The sequence below is a fragment of the Muscardinus avellanarius genome, assembly GCF_963383645.1.
Source record: "Muscardinus avellanarius genome assembly, chromosome: 13".
NCBI classification, from domain to species: Eukaryota; Metazoa; Chordata; class Mammalia; order Rodentia; family Gliridae; genus Muscardinus; species Muscardinus avellanarius.
Genome location: NC_137799.1, coordinates 52724913 through 52736896, shown reverse-complemented (window position 1 = coordinate 52736896; position 11984 = coordinate 52724913).

Here is an 11984-nt window from a genome sequence, read left to right as displayed (position 1 = left end):
GAACTATTGACTCATATGCTCTAAAATACAATATGGTAAATTTGTGTTGAGTTCATTTTACCAGTTATTTTCATTTTTTAAATTTACTTATAACAATACTTCTTTGTGTGGTATGATATTATAATGAGGTACATGTATATAATCTGTAATGATCATTCAGAAAAAATAGCATTTCCAGTTCAAACTTTTCCTTTCTAGTGATAGTTTACAATGGATCTTATTAAATTAATTTGTAGCTAGGCATGGTGCTGCATGCTTGTAATCCCGGTACTTGGGAGGTTGAGACAGGATCACAGGTGTGTGGCCAGCCTCAGCTAATTAGTGAGACCCCCTGCCACTTAGTGAGACCATTATTTCAAAATAAAAATAATTGGGCTGAGGATGTAGCTTGGAGGTAGAATGTCCCAGTACTGCAAAAAAATCAATTTTGTAAATTTCATTGTTGTAGATTATAGTTACCCTATAGTTCCTTTCCTTTCCCTTTGTATCTATCCTCTTTCTGTCCTCCCTCCACCTTCCCTTCCCAGATTCAAGTGATGTCTGATCTCTCGATTTCTGTGACCCATGCTTTCTGCTTCACAAATGAGTAAGAACATACACAATTTGTCCTTCTGTGTCTAGCTTGCTTCTTTTAAGATGATGTCCTCCATTCCCTCCATGTTGCTGCCATAGCAAATTTCTCTATTTTATGGCTGCAGGAGTGATAGTCCAGGGGACTCTGGGCTTCTGAGCAGGCTCCAGCAGGAACACATCCTACCTCTTTCCCTCCCCTTGCAGCTATCCACTGTCCAAAGAGAACACATCACTTGCCTGAGGCTGGGAACATTTTCTTTCCCTGCGATGCAAACACCAAAGAAAAGGGTTCATCTCAGTACTGAGGACAGATCTTTTTAAGGCCCCTGCTTGTTTAGCTCTGAGAAAACCAGCCAGCCAACCTACCAATCAACCAAAAGGGTCAGTGGAAGGAAAAGGACATTAGCCTAAAGAGAGAGAGGCCAGTGCTCCACACTTGCCCCTTTCTTCATCCATCCTGGCCAGTAGGTGGCTCTCCAATCTGTACATCTTGTAATAGGCCAGAGGAAACTTTTAGTTGCACTGAATGTTACCTCATTATAACAGGGACATCCCCTCTTTCCAAAATTATTCATAATAGAGATATGAAAGAATCACTTATATGGAAGTTACTGACACACCAAGAACTCTCAACTTTTGCTTTTATTTAGTGGCTTTGTGTTTTTAGAGGGGAAAGTGATGGCTAGAAACCACAGTGGAAAAGTATCTGTGTGCATGGGCAGGGCAGGTTGAGGAGGAGTGGAGGAGGACGTGATTATCGTGACTTCCTGATGAGAGTTTGACCTAGAAGAATAGGGAGGAAACTGGGAAATGGGCCAAGCACCAGAGCCAGCGAGAGAAAACTTTCCATGTCTCACTTCAGAATCAGAGACTGACTTCTCACTCAGACACTTGTACAAGCTACCACTTCTTGGCCATATCTATAAGTCAGATTTATCTTCAATAGAAAGAGTTACTATTGTTTATTCTTCTCCAGAACTCTTCCCAGAATTCCAATTTTATGTTATTTTTGCAATGATCTACTAAAAGGGGTTTGAGAGAGTTCACTGTTTCCATATCTCTTTATTTATACAGTAATCATTACACTTGTCATAAAAAGTCTTCTTCATGAAGAAACACAAATGGCCAACAAATATATGAACAATATGATTAGCAATCAGGAACACTGAAATCAGAACAACACCAAAAATGTTCTATCACTGCAGTTAGGATGAAAATAATCATGAATACAAGTAAAAGTAAATGCTGGTGAGGATGTGGAGAAAAAGGAACACTTATACAATTTTGGTGGAATTGTAAGTTAGTGCAATTATGGAGAATAGTATGGAGGTCCTCAAAAGACTAGAAATGGAATCACCATGTTCCATTCCTAGGTATCTTTCTTTTTCTGTGTGTGTGTGTGTGTGTGTGTGTGTGTGTGTGTGTGTGTGTGTGTGTTACTGGAAATAAAACACAAGGGCATTCATCTCTTAATTACACCCCACCAATTTACTTATTTATATATAAGTTGCTGAGGCTGGCCTCCATCCTATGACCCTCATTTCTCAGCCTACAAAACTGTGATTACAAGGCATGTGCCACCATGTTGGGTTTATTTTCAGTATCTTCCCTAAAGAGTTTTTTAGTGATACATGCATATCCATGTTAATAGCATCAAACTACATAACAGCCAAGTAATAGAAACAAACTAGGGGTCCATTAACAGAGAAATAAATAAAGAAAATGTGATATAGATATGCACAATAGAGTTTCACTCAGACATAAAAACGAACATAATTATGTTTATTCTTGGAAAATACATGAAACCAAGAACATCATGCTCATGTGAAATCACTCAGACTCAGAAAGAAAATACTATATGCTTGATATCATATGTGGGAGCTAGATATAAAAATGAAAGAAAAAGAACCTGATATAAAGTAGGAGACATTCTAATTGGGATTAAGTAAAATCTCAGAGTATTTTGATTTGTATTTCTCTAATTGCTAATGATATTGGATATTTTTCACCTATTTATTGAGCATTTGTATTTTCTCTTTTTGAAGTGATTATTTAATTCACTTCCTCATTTTTTAGCAATTTGTATTTTTGGTGGTTTCTTGAATTCTTTGTATATTCTAGATATTAATCCTATATCAGAGGAGTAACTGGCAAAGATCTCCTATTCTGTGATCTCTCTTGAGGTTCTTGATACTTTTTGCTGCAAAGAAGCTCCTTAGTTTAAAGCAATCCCACATATAAATTTACAATTTAATTTCTTGTGCTTTTGGCATCTTGATTAAGAACTTTGTACCTGTTCCTATATGTTGGAGTGTTGGTCCTATGCCCTCTTCAAATAACTGCAAGGTTTCGTGAAGGTCTAATTTCTAGGTCTTTGATCTCTCTTGAATTGACTCTTTGATACACTGTTGATTGGACTGAAAATCAGTGCAATCACTTTGGAAAAAATGTGGAGGATCCTCAGAAGAATGGGAATGAACCTACTATATGATCCAGCTATACCACTTCTGGGTATCTATCTAAAAGGTTGGAAACCAAACTACCATAGCAATGCATGGATATCTATGTTTAAAACTGCATAATTCACAATTTCCAAACTAGGGAACAAGATGAGATATCCATCAGCAGATGAATGAATTACAAAACTATAGGCTATATACACAATCAAATTCTACTCAGCCATGGAGAACAAAATCATGTCATTTGCAAGTAAATGGATGAAACTGGAGAATTTTATGATAAGTGAGATTAGTCATTAGCAAAAAGCGAAAGGTTGGATTTTCTTCCTCATATACAGAAACTATCGGGAAATTGGGACATAGGAGGGCCTCGAGACAAATTAGGAGAAACCTTAGTTGATCGAAGGAGGGGACCTAACTAAGGAGATGGAAGTGGGGAAGAAGACTGGAGAGGGGAACATCTCAATGGCCATTGGTATTGCACCAATAAAAAATGAAGAAAATGAGGAGACAGGCCCGTAGAGTAGTGGAAGGGGATCAGGGAGGGAAAAGGAGAATGAAAGGGGACTAAGGGAAAGGAAGGTGACCACATAATGTTAATATGTATATATGAAGGTATCACTGTGAATATGTCATGTACAATTATAATGCACTCATACTAAAAGTTAATCTCTTTGCAATATGAGAAATTCTCACGAAGCGATAGTATTCATGGGGATCAGACATGTTCCTCCCAGTCTTCTTCATCTCTGCACTTGTCATGCTTGACCACTAGGGAGAATTGTCCCTGAAAGAGTTTTCCAGGGCCTGCACACACTGCGTCCTGCTTTCTGCCTGCTTCCTCACAGCTACGATGACGTCACATGCAATGGAAGGTCAGGAGAGCTCTCTGGCAGGTGTTTCTGTGAAACCTACACAGTTTATTTAACTTCTGCTTTCTACTAGTGGCCTTCTGCTCTTCAGGAAACCATTAAGCTGAACCAAAACACAATAGAAAGCGGCTCTGCATGAATGGGCAGGAGGGGAAGGGGGAGAATGACATGGACCCACAGGAATTCCAGCTGAGAGAGGAAGGAGACTCTGGTGCTAGGGAAGTGTTCCCTGGAATGCTGAGGGCCAGAGTGGGAACAGGACAGGAGCCTGAGTGAGAGACTAAGCACCGTAGTTTTTCTACACTATCATCTTGATGACTCTTTCCACTCACACAAATCACTATTTCCTGACTCAATAAAAATAGAACATTTCTTTACAATGAAGGAAAATTTTTTGGTCTTTCTAAAATTTATGTAAGAGTTCTGGATTATTGGGCCAGTTCCTTGGTCATTCAATTACTGAAAGGCTGAGTACACATGTATGAATTTTATAGAAAGACAATATTCTCTTAGGCAGTGGGAAAAATGAAAAATAATTCCATATTTTAAATCATTAATCTGTACACAATAGCTATCACAAATGCTTTATAATACCTGCTTCTTAAATATTTGCAACTATAAATATTTGACCCATTTTATTTACTTATATTAATTAATTAATTATTTAATTTAGAATCCAAACATGTCCTACCTCTGAGGAGGTAGAAGGTAATAGGCCGATAGGGAAGAGGCCTCAGTAGAAAAAGTTAATTTCATGAAGGGCGATGAATATCTGAAATTCCAAAGGCTCAGAGATAAGAAGGACCAGAGCTTCACAAAACCATCTGGTTACTAATCAAGAAACCCAGGAGCCATGACCGAGCAAGTCTGACACTTCTGAAAGGAGATTCTTCAAAGGACTTGCAAATACCCTATGCAAATTCTGAGAGCTGCTTCCCAGAATTCCTGGGATCCCAAACTCACCCTAACCAGAAGAGGACACGCAGACATCTAGGCAAAGGTCCTAGCCGGCCACCAAATTGGATTTTTTCCCTCTCGGGTACTCCCTCCCCTTTGGGGAGCTGTTCTCTTTCTTGCAGGTTGTGTTAGCCCTGAGAGAAGGCAGAGTGCAATTGAGGGCACGTGGCCCGGGATGCTTTCGGGTAGTGACCTGAAGGCCTCTGCTGGACATCAAGGCTGACCAGGGCCCCTAGGGGTGACCTGCACTTTTCTGGCAGATCGCATGGACCCTAGGAGAAAGTAGTTTGCAACTAATGGCACTTGGCTCAGGTGACTCGGGTAGTGACCTAAAGGCAGCTACTGGACCCCAGAGTTCCGACCACCCCTTTGGGGGTGTTCGGCCACTTTTCCCTATTCCTTTCTGGCAGATCGAGTGAACTCTGGAAGAAAGCAGCCTGCAACTGAAGGCAATTCGGCTTGGGCTACTCTCAAGTATTGTCCTGAAGGCAGCTGCTAGACCCCAGAGTTCCAGCCCCTTTGGGGTGTTCAGCCACTTTTCCCCATTCCCTACTGCTTCCAATAAACCATTTACTCCCCTTCCTGAGGTCTGCGGGTGTCATTCTTTGCTCACCGTAGACAAGAACCCTGTAAGGAAATGCCGAGTTTCTTCTCAAGAAACTCCATTTCATCTTTGATGAAACACCAGGTTTCTTCTCAGGAAACCCCCCATTTCATCTTGGGGGCACGCAGAAGAAACCCCAGTTTCACCTCTGAATAATGCTTTCAGTTTATTAAACTACTGTGTGACAATGATATAAATTAAATAACTTAAAACCAATAATTTCAGGAATCATATTATCAGTAAGAATGATATATTTTGAAGAAGGATTAAATTAGCTATTTCTGACTAAAAATTGACAAAACAACTGGCTTACTGGTTCTCAAAAGAGTGTTAATTAACACATTGATGAATTATGATTGTAAGTAACTCACAAGTAAAAAAATAAATATTTTAAGAATACTGATATGATATTCAGTACATCCATTGCATTAAATCTAGCCAGAAAAAAATATTACAATGGGAAAACCATAAACAGAAAAATAGTCCAAATGCTTTTCCAAATCCCTTTTTTCTCCACTTCAGAGTCACTAACTTCTCTCTTATCTATGCTTCTACCTCTCCCTAAGATAAGGGTTTTGCAATTAAGCATCTTGGTACATCTTTCTCCCTTACACAGAAAACACATGAAGCACCAAAATCAAGCATATGGTGCTAAAAAAAAAAAAAATCAGACTGCATTTCTGAAAACTATTTTCCAAGAACTTGAAGTCTTATGCATTCCTTCTCATTTAATTTTTCTCTGAGGAAATGGTTGTTGTGATTATTCTAAATAACTTTGCTTCATCTTGATGTTAGAAGCAAAGCAGTAAAGGAAAAAGGAAAACAAAAAGATCCGGAAATATTATTTTCAATACTCCACCATTTGTGTCCAGCCCACATTCCTAGAAAGCTGTCATTACATTTGAGGCCACTGAAGTGAAAGGAAAACAAATTCAAGTCTGAATAGGAGGGAGGTAAAGACTCCGAAGGCGGCAAGGAGGCCATGGAGATCTTCTCTTCCCTTGCTCGCCTCCTCCTCCCCAGTGTCCTCTGTGGACACAGGTCCTGGGTCCAGCTGTCCTGAGGGCACCAGGTCCAAGTGCTTTTCCATAGTAGTGATGCTTTCAATCCACAGAGCAGCGCCCTCACATTCACCATAATACTAACCAAAATTAAAGGAAATAATCATTGTATTTAACATATCATCATTTAAAATAAATACAAACTAAACATATTCATGAGATTTACCAATGCATCAACTCCAGCAAAACGATCTGCCCAAAATATATTTAAAAAACAAAAACTGTAGAGAGAAAAAATATTCTATGTCCTTCTTCAGATCCCATCCTACCTTTATCCACACCAGAAACAACCTTTCAGAAATACTTTTTATATATGTGATCCCTACCTTATAGCTCTTTTTCTTCTTTTGGTGATGTGGTTTCCACTTACTAATTCCACCCAATGTCCTGTCATTAAGATCACCACTACTCCGGACTTTTCTAATGTAGTGGCAAGTTTTGATCTACATTGTCCTTAAATTCATGAAATTCGTCTTCTAAGAAAGTTTTGTTTGTTTATATTCATACTGGGGAGTGATCCCAGGGGCATTTACCTCCCATCTATACCCTTAAATGTTTTTATTAATTTTTATTTTTTAATTTTAAAACTGGGTCACACTAGCTGCTGAGACGGGCTTCAAACTATGATTTCCATTCTCATCCTCTTAAGCACTGGAATCACAAGTCTGCACCCCACACCCAGGTTAAGCAAGTTTGTTTTCTTTTTTTTTTTTTTTTTTTTTTTGGTGGTACTGGGGTTCCTGGAAGCCCGTCTATCTCAGGGCTACACTCCCAGACCTATTTTATTTTTGGAAACAGGGTCTCCTAAACCAGCGCGGCTGGCTTCGAACCTGCGTGATCCTCCTGTCTCTGCCTCCCAAGCGCGGGGATTACAAGCGTGCGCCACCACGCCCGGCAGCAAGTTTGTTTTCTTAAACACACTTTTATAATCATTCATTCTAGTTGTCATGACGTGTGGCTCTTCCACCTCTCTTCCCTTTATGGTTCTTCTCTTCTCTCTCTGTAAGTGTATAAAGGTCCTCAGGGTCAGACTGAAGTCTTATTCTACCGTACTCTCACTCACAGGAGCATCTCCGTTGCTGGTCTTTTAGTTACCAGACACAAACCTATGCATTTGCACTTAGATGTGGATCAATCAACTTACGGAGGACACCTCTGCTTTCACCTTAAGGTCCTGTCGTGCTATGTTCTATGTTCTGCAGAGAGAATGTCACTGATTATTTTTTCTTCTCCTTGTAGCATTGAACTTACCTGATACTAAGTATGATTACACCTTTATACTTTCTTTCCCTATAGAAATCAAAGACACAAGATAGCAGGAACTAGATTTGTCTTGCTCATGTCAGTAGCCTGAGACAACATATAACCTGGATTAAAATTAATACATTTTCACATATAATTTAAATCTAGCATTAATGGATCCATTAACTACCAGTTTTTTATGAAGTTCCACAATCAGGCCTGGGGTTTCCTTTTAAAGAATAATGTGCAAGAAACTTTTTTATAGTTAAATTTTAATGAAGAAAGCAAAATAAGAAACTTGCTAAATAAGAACAGTATATTTTGTTATATCAGCTGTAATATAAAGGTACAAATGCAGGTATATAAAAATAATAATTTATATATTATAAATAGTATAAAAATAAATATTTAGATAAATAGATATATTATCTTAGTCACAACATGTAAGGCATATCTAGTGGCTTCAAACTCCAGATAACATTAGGCAAATAGATAGATTTCAAGTTATGATTATAACCCAAATGAGAGTCATATAAAAGGTGAAATTGTGGAAGTGTGATGCAGTGTCATCTTCAGTGAGAGTCACTGTCCTGTGGACCAGGTCTCACTCCTTGCTCCTCAGTCCTCCCTGCAAGTTTGCTGATGCAGACAAGGATCTCATGACCTCTGCTCTGACCACCTCCCAGGCACAGGGGACATACTTGTGCCGTCTCAGGTAGAGAGTGATCCTCTGGAAGTAGCTCCTCACAGCCATCAGGGCGGGCTCTGCCACCCCCACCTGCTGCATCTCACAGGCCTCCAGCTCACTCAGCTGCTGGTGCAGGTCAGCCAGGAGTTGGTGCAGGAGGGTCTCCTCCCAAGCAGCAGAGGACTCCTGTGTGCTGAAGAGGTCGAAGAAGTGCTGGGTCACCTCCTGCAGGACACACAAGGCTTGAGGCTCCTGCCCCTGCTTGCTGTGAAAGTGCTGCTGGGGTAATCCAAAGTCCTTTCTGTAGTTCCTGCAGGAGTACAGGGGCCTTGTCCTCAGTTGTGTGAGGAGGGTCAGAGCTGACTGGTCTTGTGTGTCAGGAGCAGCCAGGCCCAGGTTATAGTTGTGAGTCAGGTCCCATGCCAGAGAGCAGGTTGCCTTGCAGCTGAGCAGCCCCAGGGCCAGCTGGACAGCAAAGGGTGAGGCCATTGTGGATCTTGCAGATGCTGCTGGCCTGGCTGAGGGGGGTCACCGTGCTTTGCCGCAGATTCTCTGAAGCACTTGCCTTGTGCATGTGTCTTAAATAGGAACCAATATAGTTTCCATTTTCTAAATGTCATTCCTGTGACTTTCTACTTCTGTTTTTGTTTTCTGATATGCATTTTCTTTTTAGAACAGTGCTGTCAAATATTTTTGTAATAGTATTTCCCACTCTTCTTTCCCTCAACCCTTTTTAACAGGGTTGCTGAGAGAATCACTAAGGAGCTGAGGCTGGCTTCGAACCTGTGTGATCCGATCCTCCTGTCTCAGCCTCCCAAGTGTTGGGATTACAAGTGTGTACCACCATGCCTGGCTATTCAAAGAAGATTTTAAATTATCTAAATAAAATTTCAAAGTAAAACTCAAAAGCTATTGGCATTTAACACAACTTCCTAAGGAAATTTAGGAAGTAATCAATTTAATGTAATCAATCCACTTACAGTCATAGTGATATACCATATTTGTGTGCAAATTATCACTTTATAATGTTGGTATTGCAATGTATGAAATCCTTAAAATTCTTTTAACTGCTCAAAAATATCGAAAGCTTCCATTAACTTTACGTTTGGTTTTAGTGTCCATTGATTTTTTTCCCTATGGGAAAATTAACTTCACTAGCTTTATTCAGATCCTCATTATTTCCTTCTATTTGGTGTTTGACTCAATTACTAAAGTGTTGAATGCTAGTAGAATTAAATAAAGTACAGACCTTTGTATTTAATTCTCAAAGACCACAAATCATTGAGAAGCATTGGAGGTGCCGTGGAGTCATGTCTAGATGGCAGCCCACATGGGGGCAGAGGTCCACAATCACAATATGACTCTGAGATTTAGCAACCTTGAAAAGTCCTTGGGAAACCAGAGCCAAGTATTTACAGGGCACTGACCCATTCATTTGACTTATCTTCATAAACTCAATGTCACTGATTTATATGAGCTATGCAAGAAAACCCAATGATTTTCCCCTCCTGGTCCTAGGAATCCAACTCAGGGCTTCCCACATGCTCTGCAAGCACTCTACCACTGAGCTACATTTACAGTCCTTGAAAACCCAATCGAAAAATTGCTAGAGAAAAAGTTTTGACAAGCAGGGTTCAGTTGTTTTGTGTGTGTGTGTGTGTGTGTGTGTGTGTGTGTGTGTGTGTGGTACTTGGGTTCCTGGAAACCCTTCTACCTCCGGGTTACTCTCCCAGACCTATTTTATATTTTTATTTGGAAACAGGAACAGGGTCTCTTAAGCCAGCGAGGCTGGCTTTGATCCTGCGCGATCCTCCTGTCTCCTCTTCCCAAGCGCTGGGATTACAAGCATGCGCCGCCACGCCCAGCTAGGGTTCAGTTTTGAAACCATCAACCATTCTAATACCTAAGGTTATTCATACCTCTAAGGACTTATTTACTTAATTTTGGGACCAGAATCATACACAATGACAAAACATAATTGAGAAATATCAGTAATTTTATCTAAATATTTTAACATTAAAGTTCACATTTCCCAATGAATATTCAGAGATCTGATACAAAATAATTATTGTCAAACAAGGGGAAACCATCTCTTCTCAAAATGTCAATAATGAGATAAAAAGATAATAAATAAAATGAGCTATAATGTTGTTCTTTATAACATGATCAATGCCAGACTGTTTCTTTTTCTCATTTACTTTTTAATAGAAGGGAAAAAATTGTTACTTTTTGCATTTAGATTATTAGGTACAAAAAATCAAATGAATATCTTAATATAATAAAAAAGCAAAAATAGAAATCTCACACTAAGAAGACAAAATATGACTTAGGTCCTTCAGACTAGACAAGATGGAAAAAAGGGATGGGATAGAGGAGAGGCAAGATGGTTTGAGGGATGTAGCTGAAAGTTGGAAACAGACAGGGGCTACAAAAAAAAAATTCCACCATTCTCTGGTCTAGGGTTGTCTGCAGCTTACAGAATTGAGCTTTTAGAGAGCATCAGGGAAGACACAACAGCCACCTCACACATGTATATGCAGACAAGGTCAGATTGTGAAGGCACAACATTCTCTTTGGATAATGGACAAGTATTCATTGCATCAATTTCTCCAGCAATGAATAAACTAAAAAATCAGTTCTCGCCGGGCGTGGTGGCGCACGCTTGTAATCCCCGCGCTTGGGAGGCGGAGACAGGAGGATCGCGCAGGTTCGAAGCCAGCTGCGGGCGCTGGCTTAGGAGACCCTGTTTCTAAATAAAAATATAAAAATAGGTCTGGGAGTGTAGCCCAGAGGTAGAAGGGCTTCCAGGAACCCCAGTACCACCAAAAAAAAAAAAAAAAAAAAAAAAATTAGTTCTCTTCTTGTCCTATGTCTGAAAAGAAGTGAAGAGTTGATACTTTTACCCCAAGTAAGCAGAGTTAAATCATATAGATAATATTAATGAAAAGAATGAAATGATTCAACTATGAAAAATATCCATTGTTAGTGAGACATTGTTCTTCGGATCTGAAAAATTGAATTTTACTTTACAAGTAAGGAATACTCGTATTTTCATATTTATAAAATGCTTCTCTCTGTCAAGCTCAATAAGTCACTGAAAACATCAGGAGTAAAACAGACAGTGAGATTTTACTATTGTCCCATTTACAGAGGAATACTTGTAGCACAGGGAGCTTCTGGATCATGGAGCCACTGTGGGAACCAGGACCTCCCACTGTGAGTCCTTGGTCCTGCGTGCTCTCTGGAGACATTTCTAGCCATAGAAACCAGAGCTGAGTCCTAGCCTGATCAGTGTTTTCCAGTAGAGTTCTGTCTTGCAATGACAATCTTTTTCTTCAGCTCCATACTGTCCTTCATGAACAGTCTCCTGTGTGTTTATGCCAGATATCTTACCTAACCACTAGCCCCATTTTGCTTACAAAAGTTCCATCCTTGTTCTTATCTTCCTCGGAATGTATCTTGATAAGCTCGAGAATCTCTGTAAAACAGTCTGTGCACACCCAACCAGTGGTATATGTACAGACAAGC